Here is a 19,925-nt window from a genome sequence, read left to right as displayed (position 1 = left end):
CCACGCGCTTGTACCTGTAATACACTCCTACAGAAAAGGACTGAGAGGGCTATTAATGTGCTCTCAGCTAAAGGTGAAATGGTTTCTTTAAGTGATTTTTCTATTTGGAGAGGATCATAACAATAATATTTCAGAATATCAACAAAAATCCAACTGTATGATAAAAGAGGAACTTTCAGGCTCCCCTCAACCCTGCAAAAAGCGAGCAACAACCTATAGGCAGGAGCTTGTCAGGGTGTCGACCAGAGTCAGCATTGTATCATTGTATATTTAGCCTGGTCTAAACCAGCTCTAACAAAAATGAGCCTCACAAAAGAAAAGAGAGGCAGATAAATCTAGTGACTAACCAGACTACGCTCAATATCTGTCTTCACAAAAAATGTCATTAAGACAATGAATTTTAGCACTGTACTAGGCTTTTTTCAAGCTGGTTAGGTCATTGTTTTAGAAATTGGAGGTTTATTTATGAAAAGATACATTACAGAATGTAGCCTCTATTTTAGGTGGTCAAGAGAACGCACAGCACAAGGTTATGTCTACCTATGTCCACTGGAGTCCCTGCACAGCTTCGCCAAGATTCCCATCCTGAGGCTATTCCTCAACATCTTTCAGTTGGTTAAGACACATACAGTCCATCCACTCACTGACACCGTCCAGGGCAGTGTATTTGTCCCAGGTGGTGTGTCATGCACTACTGCCTGTCTTTCTAAGGGAAGAAGTATCCATAACAGAAGTGCCTTTAATCCTAACTGAGGCAGAGCAAAGGTGGAATGGTGTACAGCCTGTCCCTTTCAGGGAGCATTCTTTTCAGACAGTACAAATAGGATTTTAGTACCTTACCACATCCTAGGAACACCTGTGTCCAGTTCTGTGGTTCCTTTGCATCACCTGAGGATCCAGGATCACAGACCTCAGAATTCAGAAAGAGGTGTGGGATTCAACATTTTTTTAAATACTATTTTCAGTATTTCCCAGACCTGAACACTATTAGGTGAGGATAAAGCCTGTAAGACCAGTCCTCCTTCTTACTACCTTACCATATGTAGCCTTACTTTCTCCAGAGTAGTCTTTTAGCACACAAATGATGACCCATAAGTCATTGTCTTTCAACACAGAGAACAATCTAAAATATTAGAAATATTTAACTGATGCTACGTTTTCAGATGATGGGCAGATTAAATTATCCTTCTTTGACCAATTCCTATTTCTTCATTTCCTCACCTTCTCCTCCTGAAGAATCAGAAAAATGCCATATTTCTTGAGATCTATGTTTAAGCCTTTTCAATCAGAGGCTCCAAGGATACTTACAGAATACATATTGCTCAGTCATTACTTTTTCTTTCTCTGATTTCTGCTTCATGGTTTGTTCCTCCTCAAAAGAAGACAACCCCTCTGGCTGCAGGAAGATCAGCCACTGTGCTTGTGACAGCAGTGAGCACAGTGGCAAGAGGAGCCAAGTCTGTCCTTTTCCACTGCAGCAGCTATTTGTGATGGACTTTCTGCCCTTCAGAAAGCCTTCAAAACAAACAGCCAGGCAGCACAAAAAACAATTTTTATATGCTAAAGCTGCCCTTCCTACCTCAGCCAGAAGGTCTCCAGAGAAGCTGGAGAAGCCAAATCCACCAGGATGTTCACCCACTACCCTGTGAAGTAGCTTGTGTGCAAAAGAATGAAGCTTATCTTTCACTAACTGGTGTCATACAACAGCTCTTGGCCGCTTTTCCACTGTGAGTAACCACGCTTGATCACACAGCTGCAAAAGCTGTGGTTATACTTAAACTGTGTATTTTTCTGCATATACCTACATCAAATTGTTGTAAAAGTTTATTTTATCTTCTTAAACAGTATCTGTGGACTCAGTCATTTCAAGCCCTTGCCTTCCTCAGAAGGGAAAGTATCAATGACAACACACAAAATTAGGGAACAGATACACTATATAGAGACAGGCCCCAATAATCCATTTATCTCCTGTAACTTCCCATTACCCTGTGCTCAGCTGTCGTGTGGCCAGGAAGTCCACGTTTGTGTCTGGATCCTGATGTTGGCTTCCTTTTGCAATGTAACTTGTTGAGGGTTTGTTCTGAAGCACAAAATATGCCAAAGAATTGATGGGAAGAAGGATCTGAAAAAGCCAGGTTCAATGCTGCCCAGAAACCCTTGTCAAATGCTAGTGGCATATGCTAAGATAAAATAAGTGTGTGCTCCCCTATGTCAGTGCCCTCTGACTCTGTCATTGCAGGTCTGATTTAGTTTTACCAGTGGGTGGCTGAGCTGTGACTCCTGGGCTACCAGCGGCGTGATGCAGCCCTGGCATCTTCTGAGCTGTGGTGAGGTGAGGGGAGGAGAGTAGAGGCAAGGAAAAGCACCCATGACCTGCTGCTCTTTCCAACAGGTTTAATTTGTGCACAAGTGAGCTGGAACAAAAAAGGACACTCTGGGGAGACTGCCCACTGGGCACCTTGGCATATCCGTGGCAGTTCAGCTTGATGCAATCCCTTTCTCCAGAGTGAAAACAATCAGCTTTTTCTCTGCTTTCCTGAGGATCCTGCCACCCATCAAACCCCCATCCAGTTCTCTCATGCTTTCCCATGCCAAACCCCTGGCCGTTACTGCATTGCTCTCATAAGATCTCTTGAAAGCTAATTTCTGTGAACACCTGCAAAGTGATCAACACTGATGGGCTGCTACTGCTGCTATGTGGGGTACTACAGCACGGTCATCTTAGTTTGTAGCTCTGCAAGCAACTGAGTTTTCAGTTTCATAGCTTAACATAAATTAAAAAAAACCCATGAAGATAACTGAAACCAAGACTTTTTAAGTGTTCTCCCCAAAGCCAAAACGAAATTCAGTTTCTGTCTGAAAAAGGATTTTCAAGTTATTTCAGGAGGACAAGGACAACAGGGACTTTTGTTTCCTGGAATGATCTTAATGTCTAAGAAAAAGAAATTTTAAACAAAGTATTTTGAATTTAAAAAGTGGGGAAAATTCAAAATGTCAAACTGAAACATTTTAACTTGTTTTGAAGTTCTGTTTCAGTTCCTGGGAGGCCAAGCCAATCTGATAAATTCAAATTAGAAGTGTTCCAAAGCAGTCTTTCCATAGACTTTTTCAGTGTGAAAAAGTGCTCTGTGGAAAATTTGAGTCAGCTGGAGTTCATTGGTGCATTTTCTGTTATCCGTCATTTATCTCCTGTTTCTATTGTTATCTCTTTGAAGCAGAGCCCTCTGTACATGGTTAGATAGCAGCTAGAAAGATGGAGTATTGTTCTCTTACTGTGGCTTGTGTGCCTACCTAAAAGTAACAAAGGGCTGGGATTTCCAACAGTGAAGTTAGAAATGTCTGCCTATTTCAGGTCCTAATTTTTACTCTGTGTTCAGTTTAGCTTGCTAAATTGCTACAGTTCCCCATGCTGCATTGCTGAATTTCTCCTCACTCCCAGCCACCCCCATGTGAGAGGCAGCAGTTCTTCCTCCCACCCCATGTCACTGCATGAATTTCGGAGCATCCCCAAAGAAAGCTCACGTCACAAGTTTTGCACCTATGCCACCAGGGGAAGCAAGAAGCTAGGAAACACACAAGAGTACAAACAGCATGGATAATTACCGCTTTTGCAAGGTTTGTCCAAAGGTACTAAAATCGATTGTGCTACTCCTAATGTACTGCTGATTACAGTAAGATTTTTTTTTTGTTCTTATACAATAATTTTCAGATTCGCTCCTACCTCCTCTTGTTTGTCTGATTATTCTAATCCTGTACGTCTCCTTGCCCATCTGGAGGTGGATTGCCTGAGTCCCAATTATCCTTCACTTTCTGTAGTCATTTACGATGATGATATATGCCTCTCAGCTTTGCTCAGTTTATAACGGTACAAATGTAGCAGACAAGGGTGGATTGCATTTCACATCTGTTGTTCAGATGCCTTGCAATTCTCATTCCTTCTTCTGAAATACTAAGGTCAGATCTAATAAAGACGTCCATGGTTTTGGTTGTTGTGCTGGTGAGGAAACCCCATCTCATTTATCACACATGAAGGTCCCTGTTCAATGTCCCCATGCGCAGTGCGCCTGCAGCAAGCGTCCTTTACTTGGTGGTGGTAAAGGGCTGCTGTTCACACGGGGTGATAAAACCATGTGCTCCTGGGACCTTGAACAGGCTGCTCACAAATTCTGAACACGTAACAACTTATTCCAGTTTTGATAGCTTGTGGCTTAGCCCACACCTCTGCCCTCACATCTTGTGTAGAAGGCTTGTTGAAAGATAAACAGTCTCAGAATATGCTTAGTCCTGCAGAAAAAGCCCAGTGAGGCACACTATCAATGCTGCATCTGTACTTCCAGTTCTTTCATTAGGGAAAACATTTCCAGTGAGGGGCAAACTGGTGAAAAGCTGAGTCATTGCAGCTAGGGATGACCCAGAAAGTTCTCTTTTCGCTGTAAAGAAACCTGCTCTGTTTTGTGTATGTAATTATATACTAGTCAGAGCAAGGACTGCAACATGACTTTCTCCCTTTCACCCAGTAGAAGTCACCCTCTCCCCATTTTTTTCTCAGGGGACAATTAATATTTAATTGAGTGTATCCAAGGGAAGAGCTCCAAACGAAGAAACAAAGAGGAAACTTTTTCCAGACAGTCTAAACTGCTGATCAGGCCACTTTCCTGAGAGATGGATAAGCCAAGTTCAAGTTCTAGTTGAGACACACAGAGGGGATCTGAATGGATGGGCATGACTGGACTGGAAGAAGAGCAAAGCAACTGTAGGAGATAATATATTAACAGGCAAATTTCAAATATCATGTCAAGATAGTTTTTGATTAATTAAAGCCCTTCTCATTAGTCAGTGATTAATGACAACTCTTCAGGAAAAGGAAACATACAATTGAAAAGCAGTAGTGTTGGTTAAAAAAAAGAAAAACTCCTGTGTTTGAAAGAACTTTCTTCTTCCCTTAAGGTGTGTTTGACATCCTTGGCTATCTTAGGAACTGAAATTTTGGAAAAAGTCAGTGTATTGGAAGAGGGAGATAGAAGAACAATTTTCTTCTCCGGAACGCCCTAGGGAATATTTGAGCTCAAATTGCTTCAGTCAAAAACCAAATCTGATATTTAATTAAAGTGTAAAACCCACATGACAAATAATCTTCCAAGTATGATCTGGAAAGGCCAGTTATCCCAATCAAAATAGAGCACATAGTTTTACAGGACTTTGAGAATGGTATTAGGTCAATGCAATTCAAAACTTAATTTTATTCTTGTCAGGAAAATTACAAATCAGCAATTTTTTAAAATGGAACAAATGTGATGGTGGTCCAAGTTTAATTAGAAATTATGCACCTGCTCAGTTTTTAATGGCAATAGTCAAAATTTTATAGTACTGTAAAGGGAAAAAAACCCAACTGATAAGCCTCAGAAAATTGGACATAAGTAGAATGGCTTTCCTGAATACACACATTTAATCTCCATTCTAGCCAGAGTGTCTGTCACTCATCCTGGGGTGTGTCAGCACCACAGAAGCAAAACTAAGGGGAAGAAGATATTAGGAATCATCCCCCCATCTCATGTTGAACAGTGTATACCTGCCTGCATTAACAGTGCTATTCCACAAAAATATCAGTCAACTAACTAACCCTTTCTTGAAGAGTTAGTTTTGCATTTGAACATAAGACCAAACAAAGAAAAGTAACTTTGGTGATTTTTCTATTACTTTAGGATTTTACCATTTAATAATGATGAGAATACAAGAATAACCATAATGGTTTAGACTAGGAACCCATCTAAGTTACTCTTTGCATCGCACAGTGATGACAATGGGACCCCAGGGTGGAGGAGGAACAGGACAAGCTTATATGACTCTTCCAGCATCTGAGCATTTTGAGCATCTGAGCTTGAGGAATTTCCTGAGCATTCCATGATTTTTCTATTTAGTGACTGGCAATGGATGTCTCTCCAGAGTTGGTGTCCAGGCTCTACTTACACCCATATACACTTCTCACCTCCTCAGCATCCCCTGTCTAGGAGTGCCATGGGCCTGCTACACACTGAGGTACCAACAAACTTTTGATAGTTTCAAACATGGCTTTCAGTACCTTCCTTTAAGGCCTGTAAAAATTGTATTTGACCTCTGCCTTATTGGAATAAATTCTGGTGGTGGTGGCCACAAAAATAGGGAGGCTTGGTTAGTTTATAATATTTGCCTTTGTTTCATCAGGAATGAGTTTCCATCAGAATGGTTCTTTCACTCAGACTAGGGGTTATTTCAGAATACTGTATCATTATTTGCCTTTGGACTTGACCTGATTTCTTCCAAACCTCATTTGACAGAAGAAAAAGGGGCATGCTACATAATTCATTAGATACCAGAAGTGCATTAAAAATGTATTTGACAAGAACTAATCCCACCAGGAAATCAAGTAACAGCTTATTTCCTCAAAGCAGTCTTGATGGAGCAGGCCCGTATTTAAACATTTGAGACTTTCTTTATATTAATTGGGTAAAAAAATAATTCATCATGATGTTTATGTTAAAAAAAACCCAAAACCACCAACCCACACACACCCCAAAACCCCCAAAAAACCAAAACAAAACCAACAAAAAACCCCAACCAAACCCACCATGGCAAGTTCAGCTGAGCAGTAGGAACTTAATGAACCCAAACAAATGGTTCTGTGCTCAAGCCCAAAATACATCTACCTTCAGGCAGCAGCCTAAAGAAATACTAGTTTGTTGAATTATTTAGTGAATGTGGCAGATCCTGGATAAAACCTTTTTTCATCTGCTCAGCTCCAGATAAATGGCATGTATAGGTAACCTGTGCTTGCAGATGAGTGCTTGCCCTCCTACAGAAAGAAACCATACTGGTGATGTGGCAGTTGCCCCTGCTGCCTGTGGTTAGAGGGTGAGCTTTCTGAGGACAGAGGGTTTACTTTAAGATCCCATACTGGAACAGCATTGCCTTATGTCAGGATATTTATAGCAATTCACTGTATGCTTTGAGCAAAACTGTCAAGAGATCTCCAGAACCCATTTTAACATTGGCCATACGTAAACTATTGATCGCTAGACTGTTTAGATCTCTTCCCTTTAACTCTTAGTATTTGACAAGAAATATTCTGCTGCCTAAGATCTGAGATACAGTCACATGGAGATTTTCAGAGGAAACATTTCTTGTTTCTTATTTCTTTTCTGTCAGGACAAGCCAGTATGAAAGAAATCAAAACATCCTGTAGAATTTTGTCAGTTTGTGGATTGCTTCAGTAGAAACAAGGCAATTTTCCTAGGGAGATTTTCTCTGTTTTCCTTCCTGACATGCTCACCTCCAGCCAAAAGGCAGCTGTCAAGGCCAGAGCCTGGCAGCCTGGACCAAGAGCCTCAGTGTCTCTTATGGTTTAATGGAATGTCTTCTGTAGGTGAGAAGCGAAGGAGGTCAGCAAGGGTCTCCTCATCCCTTTCAGTTAAAATGTGATATATATTTGGGATATTTTCCTATGTTTTTTGGAAATGTTCAGGGGATTTTGACCTATTAAGCTTGTTCTTTAACATGGGAAGTTTTTATATGGGAGGAGAAGGGCACCGAAGAAGGCACGAGGAAAATGAGGAAGGGACTCCTTACAGCTTGGCAATTTGAAATTCTCAAAGGATACGTGATTTCTTTCATGTCCCAAGAGCGTCTCCTGCAGTACACAGTACTCTGTAGGACCAATCTTCTCACATCAATGGCCTATCTAGAACAATGTACACTTCCAAATCCTAAACCAGATATTTAATTAGAATGCATTTCCTTTTCAATTGCCTTCATACATCCCATCAATACTCCTAAATATTTAATCAATAATTCCTTTTTCAATCAGTCTGAGAAGTGCATGCCTTTCCAAAGAGCTCCTTTTTCCAATTAGGTGACTAAAGGGAATGACCAGAGCTGCAAAAGTGCTTAACCCTAAGGCTTACCTATTAAGAGCAATTAGTAGCTGCTGTGTATTGCAAAATGATGAAACTTGTGCTGGTGGCCTGCATAGAAAATGGCCTGTTATTACTACCTACGATTAAGATGGGAGAAGAAATGGATTCCGTAATGGGGAAAAAATTAAAAGAGACAGATATTTCATGCAAAACAAAACTAAAAAAAATACTAGTTTTCAGTTCATTATGTATAGCATAAATGTAAATGCAAATTTGAAGTACAAAATCAGATTGAAATACAAAAACCATAAACTGGAATACTGTTATGTCTCTAGATAAGTGTAAATACCTGTATGCTAATTTTAACACATTTTAATCAGATGAAAAACAAAAGTATCAAAATTGCTTAGTACAAGTAACATTTGGGGCTTTTGGTTTTTGCAACATCTTTATTACACAAGATAATGCCAAGGAATCCTCGTTTTTTAAGGGATGCATCAAGTGTTAAGACATTTATTTCCATAAGCAATTTTCCCATGATCAGATTTCCACCAAAATTTGATGAAGTTTCATATCAAAAGTTTATTCATTTGGAAGCGGTTCGTCACTACTGAGGCTAATTAGTCAGTGTTAAGATAAGAGAGCTGAACACCTTCCTTTGTAAGAGACATGTTTCTGAGATCTATTAAAAACACTGTTAAGTTCCCAGCCAGATGTGACATTTCACTTTCCATTTGCAAATCTTATATATAGATGACATAAATGAATCAGTAAAAGTGAAGAAGTATTGTTTGTGGGAATTCTTATTTTTTTTTAAATAATTTAACCTGTTTCCATTTTGTTTTCCTCATTAAATGGTATATTTTGCTCCAGAGCTGCACTTCTACATCAGAGAATTGGTGGGTTTAACTCTACATTGTGTTCCTGAAGTCAGCCAAGAATGTGACTGGTGTTATTTTTTTAACAAGGAAGAATGGATATCTGTTTGAGGTGTGATTAAAAGGATATGAAGAAGATGCTGACTTAGCCTTACTCTAGAATCAGGCTTGGTAGTACATAAATTTTCAATTGAACTACATTTATTGGCTGTAGTTTCACATTTTAATGTGAAATATATGATGAAGGTGAATTCATGATTAATTTTATTTAATTATATAATAAAGATTTAGATCACATTAACCAAATTCCATCTTGGTCCCCATCTCTGTTTTGTGAGTCTAGGCCTTCAGGGTCACCTTACTAATGGACTGTATCTTGACTTAAGTTTCCAGTCATGCAAATAATTAGTATGACCAGTGGTACTGAAACTGTTAGAAGAAAACTAATTACCAGTTGAAATGTTTGCTGGAACAGAGCCCCAAATCCTTGGATGTGTTACTTAGTTACCTCAACTGTGTTGAATGTTCAGCCTTCTTCATTAAGTTTCACTGAAAACATGGAGTTATTTTCAGCAATGAAAGATTAAATAGGGTGTCAGGAAAATCCATGTTTTCTTTCTCTTGGTCTCAATTTTTAGCTTTTGGCATGAATCCCATGTGAAATGTGATCCATCAGAATACCTGCAGCCTAGTCATGTCACTGACCATTCAGTACTTTACTACATCCTCTTGCAGAAATTTATTTAATTTCTGATGGGCAACCACAACTCTTTCTGGGCCTGAGAAGCAGGGTAATTTCCTGATAGGCTAACTGTGAGATTCCAAAGAGAGTTCGATTTCCAAGGCCAACTCCCATAACCCTGGAAAAAATTTAAAATGTTTCCATCAACACCTGCAATAAATACCAATTTGCATAATCCACTATTTATACTTCATGTTCACAATAGCACTATATTTTTTCTCTTCTATTTCAGAGTACTAATAGACGACTAACTGGGGCTGCTGTATGATGTTTTGGAATACACAGATTTTGTTTTGTGATGAATCCTAGTGGAGAGTGGAGCAGTTTGGGATCATCCATTGTCCCAGAAACCTTTCCAGTGTGCATCAGGACTGAGTTAAGAAGCTTTATGAGTAAAACAGAATCACAGAATGGTTAGGATTGGGAAGGACTTCTGGAGGTCCGCTAGTTCAACTGCCCAATTCAAGCAGGGTCACCTAAAGCAGATTGCCCAGGACCATGTCCAATCAGATTTTTAATACCTCCAAGGATGGAGACTCAACAGCTTCTTTGGGCAACCTGTGCCAGTGTTGACCACCCTTACAGTAAAAAACTGTTTTCTTGTGTGCAGTTGTGTGTTCTAATTTGTGTCCAGTACCTCTTGTCCTTTCAGGAGTCACTACTGAGAATAGTCTGGCTCCAGTATCTTCATTTGCTCCCATCAGGTATTTATACACATTGATAAGATGCCCCTGAGTCTTCTGTTCTCCAGGCTGAGGAGTCCCAGCTTTTGCAGCCTTTCCTCATATGAAAAGAAAAAGAAGGAAAATTTCAACCTATCCTCTGGAAACTTTTGGAAGGTTTCCCTAAATAAGAAATCTGAGACATTAGTCTTGATCTAATTTTCCTCATAAGCTATGTGATTTCAGTTTGGTGTGCAGGTGCCAGACTAAATAATTAATAAGGTGCTAATTTGGCAGTTCTCACCATGAAGGTCATCAGAGCACTAGGTTGTACATCTGGAGATTTCACATGTGTGTCACCAAGGCTGGACACTTAATAGTCAGCACAGCGATGGCAGAGCAATGCCATAGTTACCACTCAAGGTTTGTGTGCATTGACCACTCGCACTGTATCCTGAGGTTTTGGACCTCAGGCTGTTTTGACGAAAAGCTATTGACAAAGGTCTGAAGATGGCGCAAGGAATAACTGTTGAAATAATCTGCCACAGTCTTGCTCTTGGTGGGAAGGTGTTGCTAGTGAGAACTACATAACGTGGAATATAACTTGTCACTAGTGCAGAAACCAATAAAAGTGCTAACCTCTATCATCTACCGCTAAGGTAGGCTGTAACTGAAAGTATGCGTTGATTCGCCTGGTCAAAGAAAACTCTTTATCCACAGTTTCTCAACATAGTAGTCAGAAGTGACATTGTGCTACAATATTAGATAATTTTTTATGCCTTCATTTGTGAATCATACTTGCTGGGCAATGGAGAAATCTCTCCGTGCTGCTCGGCTTTTACATGGCATTACTTTCCAAAAGATCCTTGTTCAGTTCATAATTTTTGGCACTAATTTAAAGTATTTTTTTCTCCTATAAATGGGGATATTTCTATTTAAATTACACCACCAATCTTCAGGAAACTGCCACAACTCACAGAAGTCCCTTCCCAGCTACATCATGATAACTAGGTTCACTTGACAAATGTGCTACTGTCTTCTGCTCCGTGTTTGCTTATTTTGGCTCATACCTTTAAAGACTCAGGGACTGACATTCCCTAGCCTTGCAGTTTGAAAAGAAATCTAAACCCTGCAATATATTACGTGCACATTCCTAAGAACCTGATCTCTCTGAATCTGCAGAAGGTCAGTGGTTGTCCCAATTGTTTGTGAGCCTGTCCATTGTTAGTCATGGTTGTGGCACTGTGAAGCCTGACAGCGGTTGCACTGACGGCTGTAAAAATACCAAACAGAAAGATGATTGGTGACTCACAACCCTGTAGATCACAAAAGCACCAACATTTTTTTATCCTAGGGAAATTAATCCTCCAGGCATGGGTTCTGTCTCCTAATTGCTTACTATGCATGTGATAAAATAGTTTTCAGTACAAGGTGGTAAATGTTTTACTTACTACAAGCTACACTTTTGTTTGCCTGAAGAGATGCAATTCAGAGACATAAATTCTTTTTATAATTCCTTAATGGATGTCTGTATTTGACCTGGGTAAGTAAATTAGTATTATTCTTGCATGCCTCCTTTAAACTGACAAAATATTTGACCCTTATTTTCAAGATCGTGAACTGTGGCACCAAGAGATGATGCCCCAAGTCCTTCAGGGAATTTATTTCAGTGGATGTGTGGATTTCAGTGATTTTCCCAGCCTGTGGGAAGTGGCAAACTGCAGTTTCCCAAAGTCTACATTACTAACGTCCTACCAAAGATAGTCTGCTTCCTTCACCCACTGGTATTTTTCAAGAGAAACAGAACATACTAATTAATAAAGCTGCCTTAGCTCAGTCCAGGAAGAAGTATTTTTATCCATCAGATAAAAATCTCCAGTCTCTCTATGAGCCTTCCAACTATTCTATAGTAGAAGAGGAATTTTTCATATGCTAAACTATTTTCTCACTAATCTTATTTTAAGAAAACTAACATAATGAGGATTTATTTGGGGTACTCAGTATACTTTTCTTAAAGCCAGACAAGAAAAGGAAATCCGTTGTTTGTTTTATTACTACTTTAGCACTTTATCTGACAGCTTGACATGAGAGCAGACATAAGAGTATAGCTCATTCATCTGTGTATAAAATATTCATATTTAAGGATCACAAAACAATTTTATTCTCCAAATTGTCAAACTAAGACTAATTGGTGAGGATGGATCCTGTGTCTATAAATAGTTTGGAGATGCTATTCTTGTAGCAGAGCAGTGATTTTTTTCTGGAATCTACTTTAAACGTCTTTATTAGTTAGCTCTGTTGGCTTTTTTCCAGGTTGCTTAATGAATCTTTGAAAACTCTAAATCATCAAATACTGTCTCCTGACAATGAATTCTGAAACGCTGACCAACAAAAAGCAATACAGCTTGAGTGGCATTAGCGCAAGCTACTGCCCCAGAAAAATAAAAATGTTTTGAGTGTATCTCACAGTCTTGTAGCTGGGTATTTAGGTAGACTTTTGGAAGTAGTGAGTGCACAGTGACCCTCTTAGCTCCCAGGATGGCTCTGAGAGTGTCGTATTGTGACCCCAATCATGGGTTTGATCAGATTAAAGCCTGCATGCTGTGACATTAAATGAGAGCATTCAGACATATGTGAGATATGAGAACAGCCTTTATGAACTAAGATAAGTCAGGCAGTGACAATGCTTTTTAATGGGATAACAACATTCAAAGCCCAGTGACACAAGTACCATCTTCCTCATCCCTTCCCTGATAGGCACCAAAAGAAAAACATCAGGAGCAGATATTAAGCCACTGGAAGGTCCAGACAAATGCTACAGTGTCAGGAATTCATTAAAAGGCAACTTTGACATTTTGACAAATGGGTAAAGTTCAATGATTGCATTTTGCTGTTTTTTCTGAAATCTTTTAAGTTTTGCATGTTCCAAATGTCAACTAGGTTTCTGAAACCCCAGAACAAAAGAATAGGCTCAAGAGTTGGGCAGAGGGGAACCTAATGAAGTACAGCAAAGGCAAGTGTAGGGTCCTGCACCTGGGGAGGAACAACCCCACACACCAGCACAGGCTGAAGGTGACCTGCTGGAAGGCAGCTCTGCGGAGGAGGACATGGGAGTCTCAGTGGACAGCAAGGTGGCCATGAGCCAGCAGTGTGCCCTGGTGACCAAGGAGGCAAATGGGATCCTGGGGTGCATCTGGAGGAGTGTGGCCAGCAGGTTGAAGGTGATCCTCCCACTCTGCTCTGACCTGGTGGGGCACATCTGGAGTGCTGTTCCAGCACTGGCCTCCCCAGTTCAAGAGAGACAGGGAACTACTGGAGAGGGTCCAACAGAGGTCTACAAAGATGATGAGGGGCCTGGAGCATCTTCCTGATGAGGAAAGGCTGAGAGAGCTGGGCCTGTTTGCCCTGGGGAAGAGAAGACAGAGGGGATCTTACCAATGTACAAATATCTTGAGTGTCAAGAGGACGGGGCCAGGCTCTTTTCAGTGGTGCCCAGCAGCAGGACAGGGGGCAACGGGCACAAAAACTGCAGCACAGGGAGTTCCTGCTGAATATAAGGAAGAACTTCTTCACTTTGAGGGTGACAGAGCCCTGGCACAGGCTGCCCAGAGAGGCTGTGGAGTCTCCTTCCCTGGAGACGTTCAAAACCTGCTTGGACACGCTCCTGTGTGACCTGCTGTAGGTGACCCTGCTTTAGCAGGGGCTGGACTAGATGATCTCCAGAGGCACCTTCCAACCCTGACCAATCTGTGAATAAGCTGTGATCTTCATCATAGTTTTGCTTAAGGTCTTTTTCCCAGCTGATCTTGGCTAGAGTTACTGGTTTCTTTAGTTTCATCGGGAATTACTCCTGTGGGGTCTTACTGTAGTTGCGTATGGTAATGCCAAACTTGCGGGGCTTCTCTTTTTCCAAGTGGATCTGTTGAGGGGCTGTTACCCCTGCAACATCAGGCTTTTTTTCCTGATGCCCCAGCACGCTGCTGACACCGCAGGTAATCCCAGTGTGTCACCTCCTTCCAGCTCCTTGGCCGCCTGTGCCAGGCACCACTGCTGGCCTGTGGCAGGGAACGGCTGTTCCGCTCTGCCGCTCAGTCGCGGCCACCTTGCTCCTCACCACCCGCCTCGGCAGCTGACGGCAGCGCCATGCCTGCCTCTGCAGGAAGGGCTCTGGGTACGTGTGTGCAAGTGAGGGGAGCTGGAGGGCCGGGAGTCCATAGAACGGGAAATATTTAGACAAATTAATAAGCAGTTGCTGTGAGTCAACAAAGTATGCATGCTATCCCAGGGCAGGATTTGTATTCCACTGGGGAACTAGCTATTCAAAGTGCAAATGTCTGATCTTTTGCAATCCCTTAAACAGCCTTATGTTTTTCTGCAGTGCTCTGCTTGTTTCCTCCAGCCACTGCTCAGGAGTCCCATGCTTTCCTGCAGGGAACGGCCCAGCCTCTGCTCAGGGCTTTGCAGGAGCCTGCTGTAAGCTGCGAGCCCACTGGCAGATCTGTGGGAGCACTGGGGCCAAGCCAAGCGCTGTGGAAAATCAGGGTTTTGTGCAGAGCCCTCAGGCCTGATCCAGAGTTTCCTGAAGTCAGTGGTAGTCACTCCACAAACCTGCCTGGCCATGCACCCCTGGAATGATACGGGTCCCAGTGGGTCACTCGTGTGGAAAAAACTCCACCTTCATAGAGCTCATGGTGGGACCAACTGTTTTTCTTCTGTTGTTATTTCATTTTAGTGGAAAGGAATCAGAGAGGAACAAACAGCCTGTTTGGACCTTTACAGGTCTGTGACAGTACTTTCTGAATGGCAATCCCCTCTCTGAGCTTGGACAAGAGAAATACATTGAAATTAGCTGCAATTTGGTTTCCCATAGAGTGGATGGAGTTTTCTATTTTTAAAGACAACAACTTTCTGTCAGAGAAAGGAGAGGTGGCATTAACCCAACCAAAACACCGGAACCAAGCACCCATGAACATGGGAAAGTTTCCTTCTGGATCCAAGTATCAGAAAGTTCTGGCAGGGTCCCCTATTGCAGAAACAGATGTGAGTAATTAATAATTGACTCAAGCTAGCTGCCCCATCCTAGATAAAATACTGGAAGGTTAATCACAAGGTTCTGGATCGCTTTTATTTGTTGGGTTTTTTTTACCTGACCTCTTCTGAGATTTCTGCCATATGTGAGAGGAATTTCACGACTGTGATATGCAAAAAAACTACAGAGCAGGGAGTCTCACTGCCACCAGGAAGTGTTTGGTGATATTATTGGTAATGATTAGGGGTCAAAAGGACACAAGAACAACTCTGTATACAAAAAATGTCTGTTCTTGGACAGATTTATAGGAGGAAAATCAAAAGGTAAATAGTAGTCTTATGTGCTCTGATGTGTGAATCAATAATAGTGCTACTAATTGGTCCCAGGCATACAGGCTCAAACATCTCAGTTCATGACTCGAGTCTACCTCATCTCCCTCCAGGTTTCAATCAAACAAGTATTATCTGAAGTCATAGAATCATAGAACCATTTAGACTGGAAAAGACCTTTAAGATGAAGTCCAACCGTTAACCCAGGACAGCCAAGCCCACCACTAAACCATGTGCTTAAGCACTACATCTATGACTTTTTAAAAACACCTCTAGGGATGCTGACTAACCCACTTCCCTAGGCAGCCTGTTCCAATGTGTGACCATCCTTTCAGTGAAGAAATTTTTCCTAATATCCAATCTAAACCTTCCCTGGTGAATCTTCAGGTATTTTCCTCTTGTCCTGTCACTTCTTATCTGGCGGAAGAGACCTGCCCACACCTGTCTACAACCTCCTTTCAGGCAGCTGTAGAGAGCAGTAAGGTGCCCCCTGAGTTTCCTCCTCTCCAGGCTAAACACCCCCAGTTCCCTCGGCCGCTCCTCATAAGCCTTGTGTTCCGGCCGCTCCTCATAAGCCTTGTGTTCCAGCCCCTCCACCAGCTTCGCTGCCCGTCTCTGGACACGCTCCAGCCCCTCAATGTCCCTCCTGCAGTGAGGGGCCCAAACCTGAACACGGCATTCGAGGGGCGGCCTCACCAGTGCCCAGTGCAGGGGGACGGTCACTGCCCCGGTCCTGCTGGCCACACGGTTTCTGACACAAGCCAGGGGGCTGTTGGCCTTCCTGGCCACCTGGGCACACTGCTGGCTCACGTTCAGCCGGCTGCCGACCAGCACCCCCAGGTCCTTTTCCTCTGGGCAGCTTCCCAGCCGCTCTGCCCCAGCCTGTAGCGCTGCGTGGGGTTGGTGTGACCCAGGTGCAGGACCCGGCACTGAGCCTTGTTGAGCCTCACACACTCGGCCTTGGCCCATTGGTCCAGCCTGTCTAGATCCCTCTGCAGGGCCTTCCTGCCCTCAGGCACATCAACACTCCCACCCAGCTTGGTGTTATCTGCAAGCCTACTTAGGGTGCACTCAGTCCCTTCTTCCAGATCATCGATAAAGATATTAAACAGAACTGGCCCCAGCACTGAGCCTGGGGGAGCCCCATGTGTGACCAGCTGCCAGCTGGATGTAACTCCATTCACCACCGCCCCTTGGGCTGGGCTGTCCAGCCAACTTTTTCCCCAGCATAAAGGATACCTGTCCAAGCCATGAGCAGCCACTCTCTCCAGGAGAATGCTGTGGAAGTGGTGTCAAAGACTTTACTAAGGTCCAGGTAGAGCAGTGTTGTTATCTAGTAAACGTTCATGGCTGAATGTCAATGTGCATGAAAAAAATAATAATCATTGCATCCTTCACTCATGTACACAAGTGTAGATCCTCTGAAATCACTTTGACTACAATGGAGTTACAACAGCCAAGTATTAACTTATAAAGCACATTGGCACCATTTAGAGGCAAAGTGTTGCTTAAAGGTAATTCATTATTGGTACATTGCAGTGCTCCTGGACAATTTGTTAGTGTTAAATATCTCTAAAAGTAAATTATTGTCATAGAATACACAGTGTTCACTTCTGTGTATGTTTTAAAAATACAGTGATAGCTAGCTAAAATACCGCTATAACCATGTCTTGCTCTGTTGTCCTGGGAATTTTGCATCAGTTCAAGAGGACTTCTGTTTTGTTTTAAGATTTACTGTCTCCATTAATCTTACAGATCATCAGATGAATTTTTTCTTGTATTGAATGTTGCCAATTACCAGTAAATCTTGCAATTAAGTACATGGCTGCAAACATAGCATATGCAATGTCCCCCTAAACCCCAGACAGGAGAAAAGCAATGAGCTTAAGCGTATTATTCTTACTAATATCTCTCCTTATTTAATTATCTTCATTAACATTTGTTGAGCTATCTGTCCTCAGGTCCCAATAATTTTTCACATTTAATAAGTTTTCATTAAAACTTCCACTGAATGAGTGGTAGGATTGCAAGGTAAAGCACTTGATAGTTTCAAAGGTAAGTTTGCTTGTACAATCTAAGCTTTGTACTTTGCATTTGAGAGACTGAGACTGGACTATAGTCCTGCAAATAACGGCATAATCACATGATGTTTTTTTCTCAAAGCACCCAGTCTTTTCAAGAAGGGCAAAACTGGTTGTGCTTAGTGACCAAAGTGGTATCCAACAGTCATTTTTACCCCCTTTGCTCAATATCCAGTTGCACAGCTCTCAAGCATGTGCAGACCAGCAAAAATCAGGGAAAGCTGGGGAAAACAGAGAGGGAGTTGGATGGGCATTACCATTCCATTCGTATGCTAGGGCCAACACTAAGCACAATATGCCCCTGCAGTGTTTCAGCCAGGAGAAACCCTCTACCATCTGTGGCAATGGTGATGCAGAAATGCTGAGGTACCAGTTTCACTTCCTCCATGCTCTTCAGCGTATTGTCTGAGCTAACTGATGCCTTGGAGAAGCATTCCTTAGGGCTTATACACAGAAGCCAGTGACAACCCATATATTTGTGGGCAGGCCACTGTTTTATGTCCTCAGACTCCTAACCCAGGCACTGTTGGTGTGCACAGCCCCTACTCAAGAGTGGGAAGAGAAGGGGGGATGTCAGCTTTGGGAGAGTGCTGGTGCTGGGGCTGTGCGTGCCCCCTTCCTTCCATCTCTTGTACATTGGAATCCTTTTGCAGGCTGCACAGGAAGAGTTTGAGGGCTTCAAGTAGAGCATAACACAGTTTGGAGATCCCATAACTGTGGTGCTGTGTAGGTATGTTTAATGGTATCCGAAGCCAGCTATGATAAAGTAACACCATCCTGCATTTCATAATTACCAAGGGCTTCTGGCAATTGCTCTCTCATCAGAGGAAGGGATGATAACCCTCACCGCAGATGGCTGCAAGTTTAAACCATTTATTTGCACTCCACTCTGGAGATATTTGAAACTGATTTCAGACACTCTGACCTTGATGATCTAAACTCTGATTCTAAGTATTATGAAGTGTAGGATCCAGACAGACTGTTCAGGTTTAGCAGTGATTTGAATTTAGCAAATTGGCTCATCTGAGCAAAATACTTGCTTAATATTATGTACTTAAATCTAATTGAAGATTCCTGCCCTTCATTAATTGCATACGTGATTTTGTTTCTCCTTTCTTTTTAACTATGTCACATAATTAAACATAACATCTGCTTTTCCCAAGCCACTGGGCACATCTGCTACTCCTTCCAGCGTATATTTAGTGGTTGTGTTGTAAATGGATTCCCAGTCTGGCATGTTACAGTAGACTAAGGCTTGGTTGGTACAATATAAATAAGTGCTTTAAGGAAAGCAGACAAGTCTAAGGATTGCTTATGCATATAAGCCTAGGATAATCAGGATGCATTTGCAAAAGAGGCAAGTATGTTCAGTTTTTGTTTGCAGGTTGATGTTCAAAGGTTAGCTTGTTCATTAGAGTATCTCAGAAATGGAGGGCTGAATGCCATCTCAGGAGAGCAGCTTATCCAGCCAGTCCCTCCATGCTGGGGTAGGATCATTTATCAATCTGGAAGTGAAAGAATATTTTTCTGAGACTAGTAAAATGCAAAATGAAGTGGATTAATTAAGGCAGCTCAGTTTCAAAGGCTCCCTGGTCTTTAATACATTGATCACAGTGTTCAAAGTTCTGCATGGTGAGTCTTCCCCCAGAAAGGTTCCTAATTGAATATTGGACTATATTCTGATGAAACCTCATGTAAATTGCAAGAACTCAAATAATTTGTTCGTGTTAACTGAATGCCAGAACTAAAGGCAGTTGCAGTGCTCAGTTAGTGTGCAAGTCCATGATCTGAACCATTTTTTTTTTCCAAGTGAAGAAATAGAGTTGCATAGACTCACAAGTGTTGTGCACAGTCCATGAGACAACATAGAGATCCAGAGTATTCATCTCTTATTGCTGCAGAACGGAGCCATTTTGACTCAAGTCAATAGAAAGAGAAAGGGTTTGAGATGCTACGTTTAGGCAACAAGGAGAGTGGGAAAGGAGCTTCAGGAGTTTAGTGCCTACGTTAAAAAAGTTTAAAAAGTTAAAAAAGATCAGGCAAGTGCAGTCCCTCAGGTTCCCTGTAGGAGTAGCAGAGGTTTGTTCTGGAAAGCCTTCTGCGCTTTCTCACCAGGTTTTCTGCTTTGCTGCCTCCTTAAGACAGACCGGGAACCTCCTCATACTGTAGGAGATGGGAGGTGGGCAGCAATTCTGTCGTTTAAAATGGTCTGTGTGATCTGATCCAGTGCAGGTGATTTAATCTGCACAAGCTGCTGCGGGGTCCTCAGCATGCAAGGAGAAGAGGCACTATTGGTCTGGCTGAGAGAAAACGTT

This window comes from Falco peregrinus, chromosome 3 (assembly GCF_023634155.1).
Source record: "Falco peregrinus isolate bFalPer1 chromosome 3, bFalPer1.pri, whole genome shotgun sequence".
Classification (NCBI taxonomy): Eukaryota; Metazoa; Chordata; class Aves; order Falconiformes; family Falconidae; genus Falco; species Falco peregrinus.
Note: the sequence above shows the minus strand (reverse complement) of the source record.